General features: G+C 45.5%; 2 pseudogenes; both read right to left on the bottom strand.

Annotated features, from left to right (window-relative positions):
* Nucleotides 1-1,501: 1,501 nt before the first annotated feature.
* Nucleotides 1,502-12,843, bottom strand: LOC110297341 (olfactory receptor 6C76-like; annotated as a pseudogene).
* Nucleotides 12,844-22,422: 9,579 nt separating this feature from the next.
* On the bottom strand, nt 22,423-23,356 carry LOC110299269 (large ribosomal subunit protein uL10 pseudogene; annotated as a pseudogene).
* Between the last annotated feature and the right edge of the window lie 1,169 nt (nt 23,357-24,525).

Here is a 24,525-nt window from a genome sequence, read left to right as displayed (position 1 = left end):
TTCTCTGTGTAGCCCTGGCTGTCCTGGCACTCACTTTGTAGACCAGGCTGGCCTCGAACTCAGAAATCCGCCTGCCTCTGCCTCCTAAGTGCTGGGATTAAAGGTGTGCACCACCACACCCAGCTTATACCATGCCTTCTTATTTATTTTTATCTTTTGGAGACAGTGACTCGTGTAGATCAGGCTGGCATCAAATTTGATATGTAGTGAAGGATAACCTCAGATCTTTGATGCTTTATCATCACTCTTACCAGTACTGAAATTACAGGCTTGCTCTGCCACAAAAAGCACCAACAGCTTTTAAATTAGTATAGGTTGTTAGTTTTTCTTTTCTCTTCAACAAAACATGCCTACACTGGGAGACTGGAGAGGCGGCTCAGGAGTTGAGAGTACTTAATGCTCTTGTAGAGGATTTGGATTTAGTCCCCAGCATCCATAATAGACAGCTCACCACTGGCTGCAATTCCAGTTCATGGGGAATCTAGCGCCCTCTGCTGGTCCGAGTGCCCCTTGCACGCAAAGGGCTCACATAAGCTCAAACCACATGCATACATTCACATAAGTTTTTAAAAAAATTAATACTTATTTTCATTTACTGTGTATATGTGTCTTACCTGAATATATGTATGGTCATTGGATGCATGCCTGGTTCCGAAGAAGCCAGAAGAGGGTAACAGAGACCCAGAAACTAGAGTTAAAGACAATCAACCATGTGGGTGCTGGAAACTGAAGGAAGATTCTCTGCAAAAAACCACAGCTACTTAAAGGCTGAGTCATCTCTCTTATCTCTCCAGTCCAATTTTTTAAAAGATTTATTTATTTACTTCATGTATGTGAGTACACTGTAGCTGTCTTCAGACACACCAGAAGAGGGCATCAGATCCCATTGCAGAAGGTTGTGAGTCACCATGCGGTTGCTGGGAATTGAACTCAGTGATTGAACTCAATTGAAATGATGATGATGATAAGAAGAAGAAATTCAAGGAAATCATTGGTTATATAATAAGTTAAAGGTTAGCTTTCTCTCTCTCTCTCTCTCTCTTTTGAGACAAGGTTTCTCTGTATAGCTGTGGCTGTCCTGGAACTCACTCTGTAGACCAGGCTGGCCTCGAACTCAGAAATCTGCCTGCCTCTGTCTCCCAAGTGCTAGGATTAAAGGTGTGCGCCACCACTTCCCGGCAAAGATTAGCTTTCATTACACAAAAAAATAAATAAAATTTAAAAACAGACCCAGGTTTCATAGTGCATTCCCCAAATCCCAGCCATGAAGAGACTGAAACAGGAGGATAAGAAAACAGAGGTTATCCTCAACTACTTACAGATTTTCAAGCCTAATCTACAGAAAGCACTTCTCAGAAACTAAAGCGGTGGGAGTTCATGAGTGGCAATGTAGTTCAGTGGTGGGGTACTTGTAGCCTTTGAGTGGCTCCAGGAAGATTTTCACACTGCAAATCAGTCACTAGCAGTCAATAAAAATAAAGAATAACAAACCTGTGCAGCCTTATGGTCTGAATATCTTGAAAGAAAGCTCCCTCCCCCTGAGCAGCAAATCCCTGCGCACTCTGTGGACCAGCTGGTTCCTGCGGCTGTAGATGAAGGGGTTCAGCAGGGGTGACACTGTGGTGTTGAAGAAAGCTATTCCTTTGTTGAGGTCCAGCCTCCCTGTCTGCGTGGGGTTGAGGTACATGAGGATTCAGCTCCCATAGCTCATCGACACCACCAGGATGTGGGAAGAACAGGTAGAGAAGGCCTTGCTGCGACCCCCAGCAGTAGGCAGGCCCAGGATGGTGCTGATGATGCAGCCATAGGATAAGGCTGTGATCAATGTGGCGGTGAGCAGGGTGCAGACAGCCACCAGGAAGGCCACCAGCTGCAGGAGCCTGGTGTCTACACATACCAGCTCCAGCAAACGGGAGCTGTCGCAGAAGTGGTTGAGGACCCGCGGGTCACAGAAAGGGAGAGACAACATCCAGGCAAACAGCCCAGGCAGGACCAGGAGGCTGGCTGCCCAGCAGGCCAGCACCAGGGCGGAGCACATGCAGGGAGTCATGAGTGCTGGGTAGCGCAGCGGCCAGCAGATGACCAGAAAGCGGTCAGTGGACATCATTGCCAGCAGCAGGGTCTCCACGGCGCCCAGGGTGAAGTAGAGTATCATCTACGCGAAGCAGCGGTGGCGGGAGATGACCCCGCGCGCTGCCAGCGGGTGTGCCAGCATCTGTGGGGACACGGTGGACGTGAATCCCACCTCCAGCAGGGAGAAGTGGCGCAGGAAGAAGTACATCGGGGTGTGCAGGCGGCGGTCTGCCAAGGTGAGGGCGATGATGAGCAGATTCCCCAGCAGGGTCAGCGTGTAGGTGACCAGGAGGACCCCGAAGAAGAGGAGCTGGAACCGTCTCTTGTCTGTGACCCCCAGAAACATGAACTCCAGCACGGAGGTGTGGTTGGCTGTGGGGATGGGCGCAGGGAGCTCCTTCTGCAAGGGTTACAGGGTGTCCCTGTGGTCTCAGTAAACTCTGAAATGTAGGCGCAGTCAGTGTTACAAAGTATAGTCGCGACTTTCAGAATAACGCTTGGACCATCCTGAACACCTGAAAACCGTGTGAATGTGAGATCTCCCCAGCATTCTACCGCACAAGGATGGGAAATAATTTAGACCTCCATGGTAACACACTCCTTTATGCCAGCAGGCGGGAAGTTGACATAACACAATCAGGAATTCAAGATCAGCCTTGAGCTGGATAGAAGGAAGACTCAGTGATTAAGAGCACAGACTGTTCTTCCAGAGGTTCTAAGTTCAATTCCCAGCAACCACTTGGTGACTCACAACCATCTGTAATGGGATCTGATGACTTCTTTTGGTGTGTCTGAAGGCAACTACAGTGTACTTATATAATTTTTTTTTTTTTTTCTGAGACAAGGTTTCTCTGTGTAGCCTTGGCTGTCCTAGAACTCACTCTGTAAACCAGGCTGACCTTGAACTCAGAAATCCACCTGCCTCTGCCTCCCGAGTGCTGGGATTAAAGGCGTGCGCCACCACATCTGGCAAATAAGATGTGATGATGGAGGAGAGACCTAGTTCTTTGCAGAGGTTTTCCTTAGATATGGACTGAGTCAATATAGTTTGAAATTGACCAGGATATGGACTGAGTCAATATAGTTTGAAATTGACCAGGTAATAGAATTTTTGTTTCATTTCTTACAACTGCCATGGTGAGTATAAGTTTCAATGGTAAATATATATTTTTGCTACGTGCATAAGCCACTTTTGTGTCATTTACTTCCTTGTAGCCAGTACATGGATGGAGAGCCATGATGCCAGCCAGGGTTGGCTACACACACCCACAGTCTTAGAACGGGGATGGTTTCCTGTTTCTCTGCAGCCCACTCCTACCTAGCAAATGGATTGACTGGAGATCACAAAACTGGAGAGAGATGGGTGCGGTGATGCACACCTGTAGTCACTTTCAATGCATAAGAGATTGAGGCAGCCACACCGTGAGTCTGAGGCTTAGCCTGAGCTACACATTAAGACTCTGCTCTGAGAGTTTAAAAATATATATATTACCTGGAATTTCTCAGTCCCCTTTGTGAAGAAGGGGCAGATTTTTCACATAAGCACATGATAGGAAATGGGCTACAGTGAGAAGGTTATGAATCAAACCAGCCCAAGTGACAGAAATGAGGAGTCTTAAGAATGGAATAGAAACACACACTCATACACACACACACACGTCAGACCCCTGTAAGGTTCAACCCCTTTGGTGGTCCAAAGGACTCTTTCACAGGGGTCCCATAGCAGAGATATCTTGCATATCAGGTATTTATGTTATGATCCATAGCAGTAGCAAAATTAAAGTTATAAAGTAGCAATGAAAATAAATTTATGGTTGGGGGTCACCAAACATGAGGAACTGTATTAAAGGGTCTCAGCATTGGGAAGGTTGAGGCAAGAGCAGGGAGGGGGGTCCACAGAGATGGACATGGAGAAGAGAGGCAACTAGGGGAAAACACACAGCAAGGAGTGGTCAGAGAGCCAGTAGCAAAGGGAAGACACAGACGGGAGGAAGACAGAAGACAAGAGAAATAAAGAACAGTGACTCAGAGAAGGGAAGGGATCAAAAGCCCACAGGAAGGCAAAGAGAGAGACAAAGAAAGCCTTTCAGGTCTTTGAGAGACACTGAGCTAGCCTGGGCTCCTGAGACACAGTTATTACAGGAGCCAGTATAAAGATGAAGGAACTTGCCCTCAGCCTCCCCAAAGCCTCAGGCCTTAGGGACCCAGAGAACATCTAAATTTGTTTCACTCTTTTCCTGTCATTAACAAATCAGTTTGAGTGATTAGCTTGACTTCCTTCAGATGTTGCCCATGGGGACTTGTTTAGAGTCTCATTTTTATTTGTTTGTTTGTTTGTAGAATATCTCCTGTTGGGTGCTAGAAAGTTGGCTCGTTGGTTAAGAGTCGTTGCAGGTGTCCAGTGGTCCGTCCCTCCTCCCTGTGGTCGGAGGAATGTAATTAGCCCCTCCCTTCCGGAGCGAGGGGTGTCTATTATCTTATGACTTTTCTCTTCCAGGAGGGGAGGGGTCCTGTGGAATTTTCTAAAGTTCCTGAGCTGACCTCTTCAATTTGACCACCCACTACTTCTCCAATAACCCTATTCTAGCCTCATTAAAAAGTCTATGGTTAAAAAAAAAAAAAAAAAAAAGTCTATGGTAGCCAGACAAGCACCCTCCCAGCACTCAGGAGGCAGAGGCAGGCGGATTTCTGAATTCAAGGCCAGCTTGGCCTACAAAGTGAGTTCCAGGACAGCCAGGACTATACAGAGAAACCCTGTCTCGAAAAACAAACAAACAAACAAATGTCTCTGGTGAGCCCGTTGTGGTGGCACATGCCTTTAATCCCAGCACTAGCGAGGCAGAGGCAAGTGGATTTCTGAGTTTGAGGCCAGCCTGGCCTACAAAGTGAGTTCCAAGACAGCCAGGACTATTCAGAGAAACCCTGTCTCAAAAAACCAAAAAAAAAAAAAAAAAAAAAAAAAAAAAAAAAAAAAAATTTATGGTGAGTCCTGCACAAGGCTCTCCTTCTCTACATCTTTCGTTATTTTCTTCTGCTCTTTCTAGAAATGGGTTGAATAGAGACCACCAAGCAGGAGAGGGCTGGCACGGTGGTGCAAGCCTATAATCTAAGCTCACAGGCAATTGAGGCAGGATTATTATGAGTTGGAGGCTAGCCTGCACTACACAGTGAGACTCCCCTCCGAAGAAACGATTTTTACCTGGAATTTATTAGTCCCCTTTATCATGAAGTGTCAAAGTTCTGATTCTGGAGGTTTTCTACAGAGGCACGTGACAGGAAATGGGCCAAAGGGAGAAATAGGCGTAGACACCCAAAGACAGTCAGACAGACTCTGTAAAGTAAGACCAGGGTAGGACTAGAGATGGTGAAGAGAGGCAGCTAGGGAGAAACAAGTGGTCAGAGGGCTAGAGGGAGGGAAAGATACAGATCTGAGATAGAATGTAACAAAAATAAAAAACCAGAGACAGAGAGGAGATTGGAAGGGATGGCAACAGGCAAACAGAAAGAAAGGAAGGAAGAAGGAAAGAAGGGAAAGCAAGCCTTTGAGGCCCTTGAGAGATACTTTTATCTCTCAAGGGTCACACCCCACCGTGAAAGGAGGGATTTTTTTTTCCTCTGTTCCCTAATTCCTCTTTGTCCCTGGGGACAAAGAAAAGTTGTAAAACCGCAGTCATCCCTAAGGGACTGACTAACTCGACCTCCTTCAAGTGTTTCTCTGTGGGAACTTGTTTAGATTATTGTGTTTTGGAGAGAGTCGAGGGTTTTGTTTTGGTTTCTCCAAGAACTTTGTGACCGCTGGTTCCATTCAGAAGAGAGACAGAGCAAGAGTGAGGTTAGGAAGCAATGAAGCTGGACCCAGAGGTCAGAGAACAGATATACGTGATAAAGATCAGCTTTGCACAAGGCTGGACGAGGATGAGGGATCAAGAGTCAAGAGGAAAGAGTGTGAAGGATAAATGCACTGATGATCAGGTAAAGTGCTAGAAGGAGAGCAGAAAAAGTAAGGGGAGAAGGAGGGGCTAGGCTGGACATGGATCCCAGCACTCCTGAGGCAGAGGTTGCCAGATCTCTGAGTTTGAGGCCAGCGAAATCTACAAAGTGAGTTCAAGAAATACACAGAAAACCCAACTAATAAATAAATAAATGAACAAATAAAGCTTTTTTTTTTTTTTTTGGTTTTCTGAGATAGGGTTTGTCTGTGTAGTGTTGGTTGTCCTGGAACTCACTCTATAAACCAGGGTGGCCTCGAACTCTGTCTGCCTCTGCCTCCAGAATGCTGGGATTTCAAGGCATGTGCCACCACCACCTAGGCGATTCTTGTTTTAAACACATGCTGTTGTTTTGTTTGGAAGTGGGGAACTCACAATGTAGCCCAGACTAACTTGACTTTCACCATCTGTCTTGACCCCCACAATCTGCTGGGGTTGTAGAAATTTCCCCTGGTTTGCTCGGATTCCTCCCCCAACCCTCTTTGGTTCAGGCAATTTAATCTACAGCTTTCAAGATGCTAGACAAGGGTTTTACTATTGAGCTGTAGGGAAAGTGTAGAGCTGGCCCCGGCAAAATGGTGCAGTTGGTAAAGGAACCTGCGGCCAAAACTGAGGTCCCAAGTGAAACCATAGGAATTTGAATGGCTTTGAACGCCTGAGCTTCCAGTCTCCATCTCTGTAATCCATTCTTCACATTTGGGGGATGGCAATTTGAGAAAAGATTTCTCCTTTAGGAAGTTTTGGCTGTTCTGGAATTCACTATGTAGAGCAGGGTGGCCTCAAATTCTCAGAGATCCACCTGCCTGTTCCTCCCAAGTGCTGGGATTAAAGGGGTGCACCACCACTAAGTGCTAGGACTTTAAAGGTATATACCACCAAGGCTGGCCTGGCTCTTTACTCTGATTTCTGACACTTGGAGTTCTTGCTCTGCCCTTCCCAGAGTTAAGAAATTTCTATGTGTGGTAAACAGCTGGCCAGAGGAGCTTGCCAGAGGGAAAGGGCAATTATTCCTTTTTCTTTCTTTTTTTTTTTTTTTAAGATTTATTTATTTATTATATGTAAGTACACTGTAGCTGTCTTCAGACACTCCAGAGGAGGGCGCCAGATCTCATTACGGATGGTTGTGAGCCACCATGCGGTTGCTGGGATTTGAACTCTGGACCTTCGGAAGAGCAGTCGGGTGCTCTTACCCACTGAGCCATCTCACCAGCGCAATTATTCCTCTACAGGTTACACAACCCAGAGCCCATGCCAAGTGATACCTGTTTCACTAGGCTTTCCTATCCAAGGTTGTTGCCACCCCAGGGAAGGTCCCAGAGGGCCAGGAATACCATCACACTGCAGAGCTCTCTGAAGTAATTCCCATAAGCTGATCCTAGATCTCTTGCTTGGCTTTCTCTCACAGTCCAAGCATCATCTCTCTCTCTCTCTCTCTCTCTCTCTCTCTCTCTCTCTCTCTCTCTCTCTCTCTCTCTCTCTCTCCCTCCCCTTCCTCTAAATTTCATGAGAATTGGTATTTTGCCTTCATGTATGTCTGTGTGAGGATGTCAGATCCTCTGGAACTGGAGTTACAGGTGATTGTGAGCTACCTACCACATGGGTGCTGGGAATCAATCCTGGGTCCTCTGGAAGAGCAGCCAGTGTTCTTAACCACTGAGACCTCTCTCCAGCCCCTCCCTCTGCCTCCTGACTTGCCTAACTGCTGCCTCAGGGAACCCTACGTGGCCTAATGTCACTGTTCCTCCTGGGACTGTGGGTGATGATGTTTTGTTCTTTGCGTGTGTGTGTGTGTGTGTGTGTGTGTGTGTGTGTGTGTGTGTGTGTGTATTTCTCTCTGCAGCCTTGGCTAGCCTAGAATTCACTAGTAGCCCAGAATGATGATGAACTTGTGGGCCAATTAGCAGTTAAGAGCACTTGCTGCCTGGGTTTGACTTTTTAACATCCATGTCTTGTGGCTCAACTCTAATTTCAGTTCTAGGGCAGCAGATACACTTCTGTGGCCCCCACAGACACCTGCATGTGTGTGGTTCACATATACGCATAAAGCTGCACGCACTGTCTTAGTTTGGGTTACTGTCACTATGATGAAACACCACTACCTAAACCTGTTGGGGAGGAGAGGGGTTATTTGGCTAAGGCTTCCACACCATAGTCTATGTCACTGCAGGAAGTCAGGGCAGGAACTCAGATAGGTCAGGGACCTGCAGGCAGGAACCTATCTGATTCAGAGGCCACGGAGAGGCGCAGCTAGATCTTATGGAGAGATATTTTCTTAATCGAGATTCTCTCCTCTAAGATGACTCTAGCCTGTGTCAAACTGACATAAAACTAGATGTGGTAGCACTCTGCCTCACGCAGACTGTGAGAGTTCTTATGGGGTTAGGCTGTGGGTTATGGGAGCCGGCTGTCATCTTCCTATGTGCTCCCCACGTGTGAAGCTGAACATGAAGGCAACTAGACCAGCTGCAAAGATGGGAAATGAATGTGATGCGGGGAGGCCACAGATGAAACCATATCTGTGTCTCATTATTTCTATTTTTTCTCATTGTGATTTATTATATAACATGGACCTCAGAGGCTGCTCAGTGACTGAAGAATTTAATGAGCAGAAACCATTTAACCATTGCTAGAGCCCTGCCTTAGGGCTCATTAAGTCTGTGGGGACAAGGAAGGATAAATAAAGTTGGGCATTGTTCATGCCTGCAATCCCAGCACTCTGGAGGCTGTAGTAGAAGGATCATGAAGAGTTTAAGACCAGCTAGTAGTTGATGCATTTTTGCCCCTAACCCCTGACTAGACTGGAAACTTCTATGTACAATGGGTTAGACTGGACTTCCTGAATGCTGAGATTAAATGTTTGCAACACCACACCTGGCTACATAGTGAGTATGAGGCTGGTCTGTACTATGTAGTAAGACTCTGTTTCAAGGAAGGAAAAGAGGAGGCAAGAAGAACAACTTTTTCTTTTCTTTAAGATTTATTTGCTGGGTGTGTTGGCACACGCCTTTAATCCCAGCACTTGGGAGGCAGAGGCAGGCGGATTTCTGAGTTCGAGGCCAGCTTGGTCTACAAAGTGAGTTCCAGGACAGCCAGGGCTATACAGAGAAACCCTGTCTCGAAAAACCAAAACAAACAAACAAACAAACAAAAAGATTTATTTATTATTGTACACTGTAGCTGTCTTCAGATGCACCAGAAGAGGGCATCAGATGTCATTAAGGGTAGTTGAGCCATCATGTGGTTACTGGAAACTGAACTCAAGACCTTTGGAAGAGCAGTCAGTGCTCTTACCCTCTGAGCCATCTCGCCAGCCCACTTTCTTGGCCATCGCCTGCTCTCCCCACAGCGTCAGGATGAGTCCCATTCGCTCTGTCCTCGGGGGTCTTTCTCATCTCGCCAGCCCCAGAAGAGCTTTTTCTTTGAGATGCTATCTGACTATGTAACCGGAGCTGGTCTTGGAAGTCTGGATATCGTGTTCCTCTGGCCTTAACTCATTTTATTTAGTTTTTTGAGACAGGGTTTCTCTGTGCAGCCCTGGCTGTCCTGGAACTCACTCTGTAGACCAGGCTGGCCTCAAACTCAGAAATCTGCCTGCCTCTGCCTTCCGAGTACTGGGATTAAAGGCGTGTGCCACCATGCCCGGCTAATTGTTGTTTCTTTCTAGTGGTCTTTGTAAGAGTGTAGAAGCATTCCTTCTTTGATAATGTTAAATTTGTAAGTTTCAGGTGACATGTGAAACCTTTTTTAAAGATTTTTCTCAAAAGTTTTGAAAAGCTATTAGCCAGGATCATGGTGTAATAAGACATAACGTTTTTTCCTTTAAAATTTTTAAGTGTGTGTGTAGAGTTAAGAAGCTGTTGTACATTTATGATTTAATAAAATAACTCTAAAGGAAAAAAAAAGAATTATTTATTTTATGTATATGACTACACTCTTAACCACTGAGCCATCTCTCCAGCACCTGGCCTTAACTTTTGAGAAGTTGGATTACAAACGTGCACAATCAACCATGTGTGACTCTAATGAAGCAAGCTTCCTTCTTCCTATTTATTTATTTATGGCAGAGTCTTTTCTAAATTTAATAATTTTATGTATATGAGTACACTGAAGCTGTCTTCAGACACACCAGAAGAAGGCATAGGATCTCATTACAGATGGTTGTAAGACACCATGTGGTTGCTGGGATTCAAACTTAAGACCCCTGGAAGAGCAGTCAGTGCTCTTAACCACTGAGCCATCTCTCCAGCCCTGAGACAAGATCTTTTTGTTTTGTTTTGTTTTTGAGATAGGATTTATCTGTATAACAGTCCTGGCTATCCTGGAACTGGTTAAGTAGACCAGGCTAGCCTCAAACTCACAGAGATCTACCTGCTTGTGCCTCTCAAGTGCTAGGATTAAAAGTTTATGCCATAAAAGTTTATGCCATAATGAATGCCTTTCTTCCTTTCTAGTTGTGTGTGTGTGTGTGTGTGTATCAGAAATGGAAATCAGGGTTCACACATTCTAAGCAAATGGTCCCAAGCCATTCATTGATGGATGCTAGGCAAGAGGATCTACCCCTGAGCCATGCCCTTGGCATCTCTATGGTGATTTATAGTTAAGAGATCTATCACTAAGCTATACTCCCTGTCTTTTGCTAATAGATATTAAGTCAACAATAGAACACTGAGCCATACCCCAAGGCCTCACTGGTGAATTCTAAGTAGGTCCTTTACTAGTGAACCACCCCACCCAATTCTCCTCCTGGTGGGTTTTAAGCTAAATTTTGCTGAGCTATGCCCACAGCCCCTTACTGGAGGTTTCTAGGCAGGGGCTCTACCACTGAGCTATATCCTCAGCTCTCTTTTTATTTTCTTATTTTGAAACGAGGCTCACTCTGTAGTCCAGGCTGACTTGGAACTCCAGATTCTCCTGCCTCAGTTTCTTTTTTTTTTTTTTTTTAATATATTTTTTTAAAGATTTATTTATTTATTATATGTAAGTACACTGTAGCTGTCTTCAGACACTCCAGAAGAGGGCGCCAGATCTCGTTGCGGATGGTTGTGAGCCACCATGTGGTTGCTGGGATTTGAACTCTGGACCTTCGGAAGAGCAGTCAGATGCTCTTACCCACTGAGCCATCTCACCAGCCCCTGCCTCAGTTTCTTATGCACGGGTGTTACAGATGTGTGCTGCCATATCTGGTTCTCTGGTTGAGACTTGACTGATACATTTTCTGTCCTAATCTAATAAGCTAAACCTCAGAATTTCCACAACAAGCTAGTTTCTCACAAAATTGCTTCTTATGAGTATTTGTTGTTAGCATGAAAACCATGGTTAGTCAGGCCAGGCAGAGTGCCACAGGCCTATCACTGCAGCACTTGGAAGGCTAAGGCAGAACTGTCTCCTAGGCTAGCCTGGGCTACATAGTGAATAGTAGGCCAGAAAAATGCTACATGGTAAGATCCCATCTCAAAAGCAAACAAATAAACCATTAAAAAACACCTGAGACAGATGGGTTGGCAGGATGGCAAGTGGGCAAAGGTTCCGGTCACCAAGACTGAAGATCTAGCTCCAAATACCCATGGAACCCACCTGGTAGGTGACGAGAACCAATTTCCTAAAAGCTGTCCTGTGACTTCTACATCTGTGTCACACATGTTCACAAAATGCGGACACAGAGAAATAAAAACATTAATGTAATGTTTCAAAGAGAAAAGCAAACAAATAGGGTAGGGCTGTAGTTCAGCTGGTAGGCATTTGTCCAGCATGCAGGCAGTCTCACTTCCATCCTCATCCCTGATAAACCTGGCCTGGTGGCAAGCTAGCACTCAGCAAGGAAGCAGAAGGATGAGAAGAGCAAGCTAGGTATGGTGGCACTCAGGCAGCAGAGGCAGATTGATCTCTGTGAGTCCAAGTCCAGCCTGTTATACAGAGAGTTCCAGGACAGACAGGGCTACACAGAGAAGTGCTGTTTGGAGGAGGAAGAGGAGGAAGAAGAAGAGGAGGGAGCCGGGCAGCGGTGGTGTCTTTAAACCCAGCACTTGGGAGGCAGAGGCAGGTGGATTTTTGAGTTTAAGGCCAGCCAGATTTACAGAGTGAGTTCCAGGACAGCCAGGGCTACACTGAGAAACCCTGTCTCGAAAAAAAAAAAAAAAACCCAACTACCCTCCCCCCCAAAAAAGATAGGGGAGGAAAAGGGACAAGAGAGGAGGGAAAGATAGAGGAGAGAAAGGGAAGGGAAGGGAGGGGAAGAGAGAGAAGAAAAGGGCTTAGTCACACAGCAGCCTGTGATCCATCATCTGTGTCTGCCAGGGCAAGGACTTTGTTTTCTTCAGACCTCCATCAGTGTTTATAAGGCAGAAAGCCCTCTTATAGAGACTTCCGGATAAAGGAATTTCCTTACAGCTTACAGGGCTAGGCTCCCTGTGCCCACCCACGAGAGAGCACGGGCAAGCATCAGTCTATCTGCGTCCCCCCATCCATGCCCCAGCACATCACCCTCCTCCCTACCACTTTGCTACAGCAGTGGTCTTTCATCCCAGAGGTTGCTGCACTTGGAGGCCGAGAACGGTTACTCTCTTGAGCTTAAGGCCAGCCTGGTCTACAGGGTGAGTTCTAGGACAGCCCAGACTACACAGAGAAACCCTGTCCTGAACCCCACCCCACCCCAAAAATATTTCAAACCAGAACTGGAATTGTGTCATTTCCTGCCTCTGATTGCTTCCCTTTATACTTGAACGAAAGCCAGATGCGGTCTCACATCCTGGCCTGCTTTATATTCAGCTTCCACTTTCGTCATATTTCCCTCTCAGCACTCCATGACACTGAACACTGGGCTATGGGGCTTTTCATTCTGGATTCCACATCCTGGACCCTTACAGCAACCCTGCTATCTGTTTGGAATGCCCAGCCTTGCCTGAGATATTTCCATGGCTGGTTTTTCTTTATCCTTTAGTTCTTGGCTTAAATGTTATCATTTCAAAATCCTTAAGAAATTAAAAATAGAACCACCATATGATGAAGCAATCCAACTTCTGGGTATACATCCAAAGGAAAGGAAAGCAGTGTTTGGAAGAGGCATCTGCACCCTATGTTTGTGGAGACCCTAGTCTCAGCAGCCAAGAGAAGTAGCCTGAGTACCCACCAATGGATGAATGGATAACAAAAATGAGAGATATATTTGTAATGGACTATTATTCAGCCTTAAAAAAAAAAAAAAGCTGAGCTGGGGGCTGGGGGTGTAATCCAGTTGTTTGGTTCTTGGTTGGAGCCTGTAAGAATTTGGAGTCCATCATCAGGACAGAAAAGAAGGAAGGGAGGGAGGGAGGGAGGGAAGAAGGGAAGGAGGGAGGGAGGGAAAGAGGATAGTGTTCCTGTCATGTTGTAGGGGTTTGTTTGTGTGTTTGTTTGATTATTTTAGACAATATCTCTCTACATAGGCCTGGTTGTCCTGGACTCACTAATTAGATCAGATTGGCCTTAAACTCAGAGATTCTCCTACCTTTTCTTCACAAGGACTGAGATTAAAAGCATGCGCCAACACATCCAGCCTCGTGTTCCTGTTATTTGTCACAAGATGAATGAAGACTTTATGCAAGGCTTTATGGTACCTGTCTTAGTCAGGGTTTCTATTCCTGTACAAACATCATGATCAAGAAGCAAGTTGGGAGGGGAAGTCAGGACTGGAACTCAAGCAGGTCAGGAAGCAGGAGCTGATGTAGAGGCCATGGAGAGATGTTCCTTACTGGCTTGCTTCCCCTGGCTTGCTCAGCCTGCTCTCTTATAGAACCCAAGACTACCAGCCCAGGGATGGTACGACCCACAAGGGGACCTCCCTGCTTGATCACTAATTGAGAAAATGCCTTACAGCTGGATCTCATGGAGGCATTTCCCCAACTGAAGCTCCTTTCTTTGTGATGACTCCAGCTTGTGTCAAGTTGACACAAGACCAGCCAGTACAGTAACTGAAATAAATTTGACATAGAAGAAATCACTCACATACGAAAAGGAAGAAACAGTTCAGCTCAGGAAAGCTAAGAGTAAAAGGTAGCAGCAGGGTCAGAAGAGAGGAGGAGGGAGGATTGTGGGCACTGATGCTCAAAGGACACAAAGTTTCAGTGCGGCAGACAGGAAGAAAAAGCCCAAGAATCTAACAGGGCAACTCTAGCTGACAGCAATGATTGGTGTTCTTGAAAATTGCTAATTAGTGGAGATGAGAGTGGGGTGGGGGTGGCAGAAGTCTTTAATCCCAGCAGTCTAGAAAGTTGAAGCAGGAGGATCTCTGAGAGTTCCAGGCCAACATGCTAGCTACACAAAGAAACCCTGTCCCTTTAAAAAAAGGGGGAGGCGGGGGTTGGGGATTTAGCTCAGTGGTAGGTGGGTTCAGTCCTCAGCTCTGGGGGAAAAAAAGGTTACTACATAGATTGCTCTGGGGGGTTTGTTTTGTTGTTTGAGACACAACCTCTCTGTATACACCGTTAATTAGCCACTCTTCATCCTGTTTTAGCTTTCCAGGGTTGGGGTTGTGAGTCTGCACGGCTGCTTCAACATCAGAAATAGATTAAAAAAAAAAAAAGATGAGTGTATATGAGTACACTGTTGCTGTCTTCACACACACCAGAAGAGGGCATCAGATGCCATTATGGATGGTTGTGGACCACCATGTGGTTGCTGGGAACTGAAATCAGAAACTGGAAAAGCAGTCAGCGCTCTTAACCATTGAGCCATCTTTCCAGCCCCTTTTAAAGTTATTATTATTATTATTATTATTATTATTTTGAGATAAGGTTTCTCTGTATCGTCCTGGCTGTCATAGACTCTGTAAACAAGGCTGTCCTCAAATTCACAGAGCTCCAACTGCCTCTGCCTCTCGAAACCTGAGATTAAAGACATGTGGCACCACCAGCTGGGCAGAATAGATTTTAAGTGTTCTGAACATGTGAAAAAAATAATACATTGCCAGGTGAATGCTTTTTTTTTTTTTTTTTTTTTTTTGGTTTTTGGTTTTTCGAGACAGGGTTTCTCTGTGTAGCTCTGGCTGTCCTGGAACTCACTTTGTAGACCAGGCTGGCCTCGAACTCAGAAATCCGCCTGCCTCTGCCTCCCGAGTGCTGGGATTAAAGGCGTGCGCCCGGCCAGGTGAATGCTTTTAATGCTAGCACTTGGGAGGCAGGGGCAGGCAAATCAGTGTGACTTTGAGGCCAGCCTGGTCTACACATAGAATTCCAGGCCAGGCAGAACTGCAGTGAGACCCTGTCTCCAATAAGTAAATAAACAAAAGACAGTATGAGAGATGATATATTCATGAAATAGCTTATCATTCCACAGTCTATATGGAAGTCAAAATCTGTGTGTACTACAGACTTATGCAACACAGGGCTAAGTATTAAGACTCTGTTTACGTTTTCATTTAAGATTTATTTATTTATTCCCTGTATATGAATACATTGTCACTACCTTTGGACAGACCAGAAGAGGGCATAGGATCCCATTACAGATGGCTGTGAGCCACCATGTGGTTGCTGGGAATTGAACTCAGGACCTCTGGAAGGACAGTCAGTGTTCTTAACCACTGAGCCATCTCTCCACCCCCCTTCATCTCGGATTTTTAAAAACTGAAACTTTGGGGCTGGCAAAATGGCATAGCAGGTAAAAGTGCTTTGCTACCACTATTTCTAAGTGGTAAAAAAAAAATTTTTTTAATATCAAACGTTTAACTGGAAAAGGGTAAATAATACCTGTAATTGCAGGACTCAGGAGGCTGAGGCACTTAGTTCACCGTGAGTTCAAGGCTGGCAAGTTCCAGGCCAACCAAGACCACATACTGAGACCCCATTCCCTCCTCCCCCAACAGCAATTCTGGGTGTTTCCGTGCAGAATGAAACTTCTAAGATAGTTTTTGTTTGTTTTGGGTTTTTTCGAGACAGGGTTTCTCTGTGTAGCCCTGGCTGTCCTGGAACTCACTTTGTAGACCAGGCTGGCCTCGAACTCAGAAATCTGCCTGCCTCTGCCTCCCAAGTGCTGGGATTAAAGGCGTATGCCACCACACCCGGCTATTTTACTTCTTTTAAAAAAGATTTATTTGTGTAATTTATGTACATGAGCTCCTGAGAGCATTTGTACATGTACATTTTAAACACATGATTTGCCTTTTCTTTTCTTTCTTTTTTTTTTAAAGATTTATTTGGTTTTACTTATATGAGTGCACTGTAGCTGTCTTCAGACACACCAGAAGAGATTGGATCCCATTACAGATGGTTGTGAGCCACCATGTGGTTGCTGGGATTTGAACTCAGGACCTTCGGAAGAGCAGTCAGTGCTCTTACTGGCTGAGCCATCATTCCAGTGCTGCCCCCGACCCCTTTTATGTACATTGGTTTTTGCCTGCATGTATGTCTGAATGAGGGTGTCAGATGCCCTAGAAAGGAGTTACAGACAGCTATGAGCTGCCTCATGGGTTCTGGAAATTAGACCCTGATCCCCTGGAGGAGCAGCCAGTGCTCTTAACTGCTGAGCCATCTCTTTAGCATCTCTTTGCTTTTTGAGAGTGTTTGCATACATATACCCCCTACCCCATTCCACCCCCCACCCACTCCCACTCCCACCCCCAAACCCCCTATCCCTACTCTGACAGGGTTTCTCTGTATTGCCCTGGGCTCTGTAAACCAGTCTGGGATGGAACTCACAGACATCTTCCTCCCTCTATCTCCAGAGTTCTGGGATTAAAGGCATGCACCAAATATCCGGCTGTAAAATTTACAGTACTTTTATTTTATTTATTTGTGTTTTTTTTTACTTACAATTTGATTGTTTGCTTGGTTGTTTTTTGTTTTTGTTTTTTAATTTTAATTATAATTTTTTCGAGACAGGGTTTCTCTGTGTAGCCCTGGCTGTCCTGGAACTCACTCTGTAGACTAGGGTGACCTCGAACTCAGAAATCCACTGTTCTCTGCCTCCCAAGTGCTGGGATTAAAAGAGTGCGCCACCACTGCCTGGAGCTTGTTTGTTTTTGAGACAAGGTCTCATGTAGCCCAGCTGTGTAACTCAGACTGCTCCGGATCTATTGGATCTATCGCTCCTGCTGCCTCAGCCTCCTGAGTGCTGGAATGACAGACCTGCTCCTCCTGCACACAGCAACTCCGGGGACCTGAGCTGAGTGGCCCTGAGAGCTGCTTGAATCTTTTCTAAAGACATTGTCCCAGATGACTAATCTCTTAAAAGTCCACCACCTCTCAACTCGGCCACACCCAGGTCTAAGACCTCACTCTGTGCAAGACTCTTTTTGGGCGGGTATGGCGAGAGGGCTAGCACTCAAATTATAATCCACACCACACAAAAGGTACAAAGGTACAAAGAAAGTCTGGGAATGTTTCAGAGCAGCAGTAGGGAGAGGTGTGATTGGTCAGTGTCATTCGGGTACCCTGAACAGAGATGCTGGTGACAAGCCTCACAAGCAGGCTGTCAACTAAGCAATGTGACTTAGGAAGCACTCCTTTGGCTGTCTATGCTTGGCTTTCTGACAAATCCCAGGGCCTGATTCTAGCCTTCCCATGGCTTCCTGCGATTTACTCGGCTCCCTCGGACAGACCTACTTCTCCTTTTCTGGTTTGCAAATTCATAATCTTCAAAGAGCCAGGTTAGGCACAAGTCCCCATGGCTGTTTGCCCTGCGGAGACCCTGGGAAATTCCCCCTGAAGGAGTTGGAGAGGGGTTTTCATGTGGGAAAGCGAGCCTCCTTTCCACACAATGCAGATTGGATTAACAGATGGCAGCTATGTCATCCTTAAACAGAGGAGGATGAAGTGTCTGTTTTGAAGGCGTGGGCAGCATTGGGGGACAGGGGAGGAAGGAAATCTACTTGATTTTCTAAAGTTGCTAAATGCATCTATCAGATTGGAAATGAATCAAGCTTCCATGTTGAGGGAACTGCATTAACAATGAAGAGTTAAGACAATGTAACAGGGGCTGCTGACATGGCTCCTTGAGTAAAGGAATAAAGGTGGCTGTATCCAAACCTGACCACCTCAGATTCTAAATGGGCCGAAGGAGAGAACTGACATTTTCACAAATGGTCCTACGACTAGCATGTCATACACACACAGACACACAATTAAAAATGGGGGCCATTGAGATAGCTCAGTGAATAAAGGCGCTTGCTGCTAAGCTTCACTACCTGAGTCCAACTCCCGGGATCCACATGCTGGACCAAGAGAAAATTGACTCCCACAGATTTTCTTCTGATCTCCACACACGGTTTCCATCCTGGACACAAATATACATAATAAAGTATTTTTTTTTTAAGATTTATTTTTATTTTATGTAAGTACACTGCAGCTGTCTTCAGACACTCCAGAAGGGGGCGCCAGATCTCGTTACGGATGGTTGTGAGCCACCATGTGGTTGCTGGGATTTGAACCTCGGACCTTCGGAAGAGCAGTCGGGTGCTCTTACCCACTGAGCCATCTCACCAGCCCATAATAAAGTATTTTAATGCCGCAGAATTATTAAGGGGCTCTAGAGATGGCCCAGGGATTAAGAGCACTGGCTGCTCTGCACAAGACTGGGGTTCAGTTTCCAGCATCCACATGATAGCTCACAACCATCCAAGGTATCTGGTATTCTCTTGGGGCCTCTGTGGTACCAGGCATATATATTATGGTGCACATATATACACTTAGGCAAGCACTCATACACATAAAAAATAAAATAAATCATTAGAAGTTTTTAAGATAATGCAGTAATGCATAAATCGTTCTCTTTCTTTTTCTCTGGTACACAGTGGTGACCTGGCACTTCACAAGTATAACAATCCTCCTGCCTCTTTTTTTTTTTTTTTTTTTTTTGGTTTTTTCGAGACAGGGTTTCTCTGTGTAGCCCTGGCTGTCCTGGCACTCACTTTGTAGACCAGGCTGGCCTCGAACTCAGAAATCCGCCTGCCTCTGCCTCCCGAGTGCTGGGATTAAAGGCGTGCGCCACCACGCCCGGCTCTCTTTAAAATTAAAGATTTATTTATTATATGTAAGTACACTGTAGCTGTCTTCAGACACTCCAGAAGAGGGAGTCAGATCTCATTACGGATGGTTGTGAGCCACCATGTGGTTGCTGGGATTTGAACTCCAGACCTTCGGAAGAGCAGTCGAATGCTCTTACCCACTGAGCCATCTCACCAGCCTTCCTCCTGCCTCTTTAGTGCTGAAACTACAGCTATGACTGTGCAGAACCACAGCAGACAAGGCACACAACTTAAAAGTGGAATCAGGAAACCGTGTTTACAGAAAAGGAAAAAACTCAGGGTAGAGTCTTAAGTTTAAAAGGCATGGTATAAAGACACAATTCTTTTCTTTTTCATTTATTTATTCACGTTATATCCTGATTGTACCCCTACTCCCTTCTCCTCTCCCAGTTCCACACTACATTTTCCTCTCCCACATAACTCCTTCCCTCTCTGAGGAGAAGGGGAGCCCTCTTCTTGGGTACCACTTCACGCTGGGGCAAGCACACAATCTCACTGGGAGAAAACTGAGAATGTTTGAGCCATTGAGGTGGCTCTGCTGGTAAAGGCACTTTTGGCCTAGAAAGACAACCCAAGTGTGTGATCCCCAGGACCCAAATTAGTGGAAGGAGAGAAAAAACTGTAAGTTGTCCTCTGACCTCCACAGATATGCTCTGGTATACCTCTCTCAACAATAGAAACAATCACACATCGTTTTCAAAGGCTTGCTTTATTCATGTGATGTGCAGGGATGTTTTGACTGGGTTTATCTGTGCACAGCATGCAGTTCCCTTGGAGGCCAGGAGGGGAGCCGGATTTGCTGGGACTGCAGTTACAGACGGTTGTGAGTGCTGGGACTTGAACCCAGGCCCTCTACAAGAATGAGTGCTCTTAAACACTGAGACATCTCTCCAGCCCCTAAAATGTAACTTTTTTTTATTTTTTATTTTTTGTCTGTTTGTTTGTTTTTGTTTTGTTTTGTTTTGTTTTTTGAGACAGGGCTTCTTTGTATAGCCCTGGCTGTCCTGGAACTCACTTTGTAGACCAGGCTGGCCTTGAACTCAGAAATCTGCCTGCCTCTGCCTCCTGAGTGCTGGGATTAAAGGCGTGCGCCACCACACCCAGCAACTTTTTTAAAAGTGTGTATATTTATCAGATATAGTAGTACAAGCCTGTGATGCCAACACCTGAGATATGGAGGCTGGAGGGTCAGAAGTTTAAGCCGACTTACAGGAGTCCAAGGTCAACTCCCCTCCATATTTTTGAGTTCGAGTGTGTGTGTGTGTGTGTGTGTGTGTGCGTGTGCGTGTGAGTGTGTGTGTGTGTGTGTGTCTGTGTGAGTTTGAGTGTGTGTGTGTGTTCTTGTTTAATTATGGTTTGTCTAAAAACTGGAAAGACAGCCGGGCGTGGTGGCGCACGCCTTTAATCCCAGTACTCGGGAGGCAGAGGCAGGCGGATTTCTGAGTTCCAGGCCAGCCTGGTCTACAAAGTGAGTTCCAGGACAGCCAGGGCTATACAGAGAAACCCTGTCTCGAAAAAAAAAAACCAAAAAAAAAAAAAAAAAAAAAAAAAAAAACTGGAAAGACACAAAAAACTACAAAACACTAAGAGAAATGTTTTCAGTATTTGCGATAGTATGGAAGTACACACCTTGGGTTCTCTTGTTGTTGATTTTCTTGTTTATTGGAATTTTAGAGACAGGATCTCATTATGTAGCCTTGATTGACCTGGAATTACTATATCAACAAGACTGGCCTCAAGACTGCCTCTGTCTCCAGAGTGCTGGACTTAAAGGCATCCTAACTTGCTCTTTTGATTTTTTTGAGACAGGAACTCATGGCATCCTTTGTGATTTCTGGATTTGACACGACTGGGGTGACAAGGGACTAAAGAAAGGACAGCTACACACAGACATAATGGGATGGGTGGACTCTCCTTGATCATATGGTTCGGCGTAAATTAACCAACAAACTGAAACCTACTATATTCATCATGTTTAGCCCAAGAGGAGTTAGCTAATACTGGTGCCAGGTGTCCTCTGAAGGACAGTTTCAGGTTGCAGTCATTCTGAGAGGAGTGTGCAGCTGCTGCAGCATGTGCAGTTTTGTACACACTGGCCGTATTCACAGTAAGAAAAGAGGAGAGCCGGGCAGTGGTGGCACACGCCTTTAATCCCAGCACTCGGGAGGCAGAGGCAGGTGGACTTCTGAGTTCGAGGCCAGCCTGGTCCACAGAGTGAGTTCCAGGACAGCCAGGGCTACACAGAGAAATCCTGTCTCAAAAAAAACCAAACCAAACCAAACTAAAACAAACCAAAACAAAACAAAAAATACAGGAGAGCTTTGCTGTAACTCAGAGGCTCACCTTGGGGGAAGGACTTATCACTTCCATGAGCCTGAGACATTGAGGACCATGTGAAATAGTGTACCTCTACTCAGTATTTTATCTTCACTTATCACATTCACTATGCACTTCCTCTGCTGCCCCCAGAGTCTCTTGTATCCCAAGCTAGCCCTGAACTCACTATGCAGTATAGGATGACCTTGAACTCCTGATGGTCTTGTCTTACATCACAAGTGCTGTTATGACACGCTGACTGCTACAACACCCAGCTAAATTTTATTTATTTATTTATTTATTTATTTATTTATTTTGAGAGAGGGTCTTTTACTGTCCTGGAACTTACTATGTAGACCAGGCTGGTTTCGAAGTCACAGAGATCCTCTTGCTTCTGCCTCCTGGGTGCTGGGATTAAAGGATTGTACCACATGCCCAGTCTAATATTTTGATTTTAAATGTATCAGTACACTATTTCCTTAAACGTGTATTGTAGCTGGCCAGTGGCAGCATATACCTTTAATCCTAGCACTCAGGAGGCTGAGGTAGGTGGATCTCTGAGTTCAATGCCAGCTTAATCTACAGAGTGAGTTCCAGAACAGCTAGGGCTACAGAGAGGAACCCTGTTACAAAAACAAAGCCAAAGAAAAACAAAACAAAACAAAACAAAACACACCCAAAGCTAGTATATTGTGGCATATGTTACCTTATTCTATGCACATTAAATATTGTCCTAGTTTGTGTTCCATTACTGTGATAAACCATAACCAAATGTAACTTAGAGAAATTTAGGTTTACGGTTCCAGAGAGATAAATCCATCACAGAGAGGAGGCATTGCAGCAAGCACTGGCGCAGTGGCCAGTGTCAGGAGCAAAAGCTTAAAGATCCTTTTCTTTTCTTTTCTTTTCTTCTCTTTTCTTTTCTTTCTTTTTTTTCCTTCTTTCTTCTTCTTCTTCCTTTTTTTTTTTTTTTTTTTTTTTTTAAGAGAAGTAAGCCTTTATTTCCAAATTTCTCAAATTAAGCCGGCTGACTTGGTTGCTTTGAGGGGATTAGTCGAAGAGATCAAACCCCTTTTCCTCATCTGATCCCTCTGACTCTTCCTTTGCTGCAGCCTTGGCTGGGGCAGCAGCTGCAGCAGGGGCAGCAGTGGTGGCAGCAGCTGCAGCAGGGGCAGCAGCCACAAATGCAGATGGATCAGCGAGGAAGGCATTGACCTTTTCAGCAAGTGGGAAGGTGTATTCAGTCTCCACAGACAAAGCCAGGACCTCTTTGTACTCAATGATGATGGAGTGTGGCACCAAGGCAACAGTCATCTGCAGACAGATGCTGGCCACATTGTGGACACCCTCAAGGAAGCGAGAGTGCGGAGTCTGCTCTGTGAATGCCCAGTACTTCCGGGTTATAAATGCTGCTGTTGTCAAACACCTGTTGGATGATCAGCCCAAAGAAGAAGGGGGAGATGTTCAGCATGTTCAGCAGTACGGTTTCACTTGCTCCTACCTTGTCTCTGGTTTTTATCAGCTGCACATTACTCTGAATTTCAATGGTGCCTCTGGAGCTTTTAGGTGGGGCCCAAAGAGGTCTTCTCAGGCCCCAGACCATTGTTCTGAGCAGGGACAATGACCTCGCATGGGGTGATGGTACCAGCACGTGCAGCGGCTGGTACCTTACTGGCCAGCAGTATGTCCCTAATCTCTGTGAGGTCCTCCTTGGTTAACCTGAAGCCCACGTTCCCCCTGATGTGAGGCAGCAGTTTCTCCAGAGCCGGGTTGTTCTCCAGGTGCCCCCTGATGGCCTTGCGCACCATGGTGTTCTTGCCCATCAGAACCACAGCCTTCCCTCGGAGGGACGTGCAGATCTGCTGCATCTGCTTGGAGCCCACATTGTCTGCTCCTGAAATGAAGCCTTTGGGTACTCATTCAAAGGTTGGACAATTTTAAGGAAGTAGTTGGCCTTCCAGGTCGCCCTGTCTTCCCTGGGCATCACGACAGTGCTTCTGAAATTGACGAGGATGCCTGGTGAGAGACAAGAACATATTTTTTAAAAAGGATTTATTTATTTATTTTATGTATATGAATACACTGTAGCTATCTTCAGACACACCAGAAGAGGGAATTGGATTCCATTACAGATAGTTGTGAGCCACCATGTAGTTGCTGGGAATTGAACTCAGGATCTTTGGAAGAGCAGCCAGTGTGCTCTTAACCACTGAGCCATCTCTCCAGCTTCTACAGATCACATTTTTTTTTTAAAAAGATTTATTTATTTATTATATGTAAGTACACTGTAGCTGTCTTCAGACACTCCAGAAGAGGGAGTCAGATCTCATTACGGATGGTTGTGAGCCACCATGTGGTTGCTGGGATTTGAACTCCAGACCTTCGGAAGAGCAGTCGAATGCTCTTACCCACTGAGCCATCTCACCAGCCCCCAGATCACATTTTTTAAACAGTAAGCATAAATCAAAGAGAGTGAACTGGGGCTAGGACAAGACTATCTCAGGCCCCACCCCAGTGACATACCTCTCCTGACAAAACCACACCTCTCATGGCAGTTGAGTTTCATGTCAATTTGACAGGAGCTGTAGTCATCTCAGAGGAGAGAACCTCAATTTAGAAAATGCCTTCATAAGATCTAGGTATAGGAAGGCCTGTTGCATATGTTCTTAATTAGTGATTGATGGGGAAGGGTCCAGCCCATTGTGGTGTGGTACCTGGGTTAGTAGCCCTGAGTTCTATAAGAATGTAGACTGGGGCCGGGCAGTAGTGGCGCATGCCTTTAATCCCGGCACTTGGGAGGCAGAGGCAGGCGGATTTCTGGGTTTGAGGCCAGCCTGGTCTACAAAGTGAGTTTCAGGACAGCCAAGGCTGCATAGAAGAGGAAGAAGAAAAGAAAGCATTCTTGTTGAAGGTCTAAGAAACAAAAGAGAAGTGGTTTGTGTGCTGGCGCTATGGATAACAGAGTTGACTGATACTTGACTCTTCTGGAGCATAACCTCAGTTTAGAACTGTAGGCCACTGAGGTCAGTAGCTACCAAACATTTTCTCATGGCATAGAGCCAAAATAAATGGGAAACTAATTTGCAAAAATTTGTTTTTATCATTAAAACAAAAATTTGTATATATGTGTGTGTGTGTGTGTGTGTGTGTGTG

The sequence above is a fragment of the Mus caroli genome, unplaced genomic scaffold (assembly GCF_978045245.1).
Source record: "Mus caroli unplaced genomic scaffold, Mus_caroli_1 scaffold_8, whole genome shotgun sequence".
NCBI lineage: Eukaryota > Metazoa > Chordata > Mammalia > Rodentia > Muridae > Mus > Mus caroli.
The sequence above is the reverse complement of the archived record's forward strand: the minus strand, read 5'-3'. Positions and strand labels throughout refer to the sequence as shown.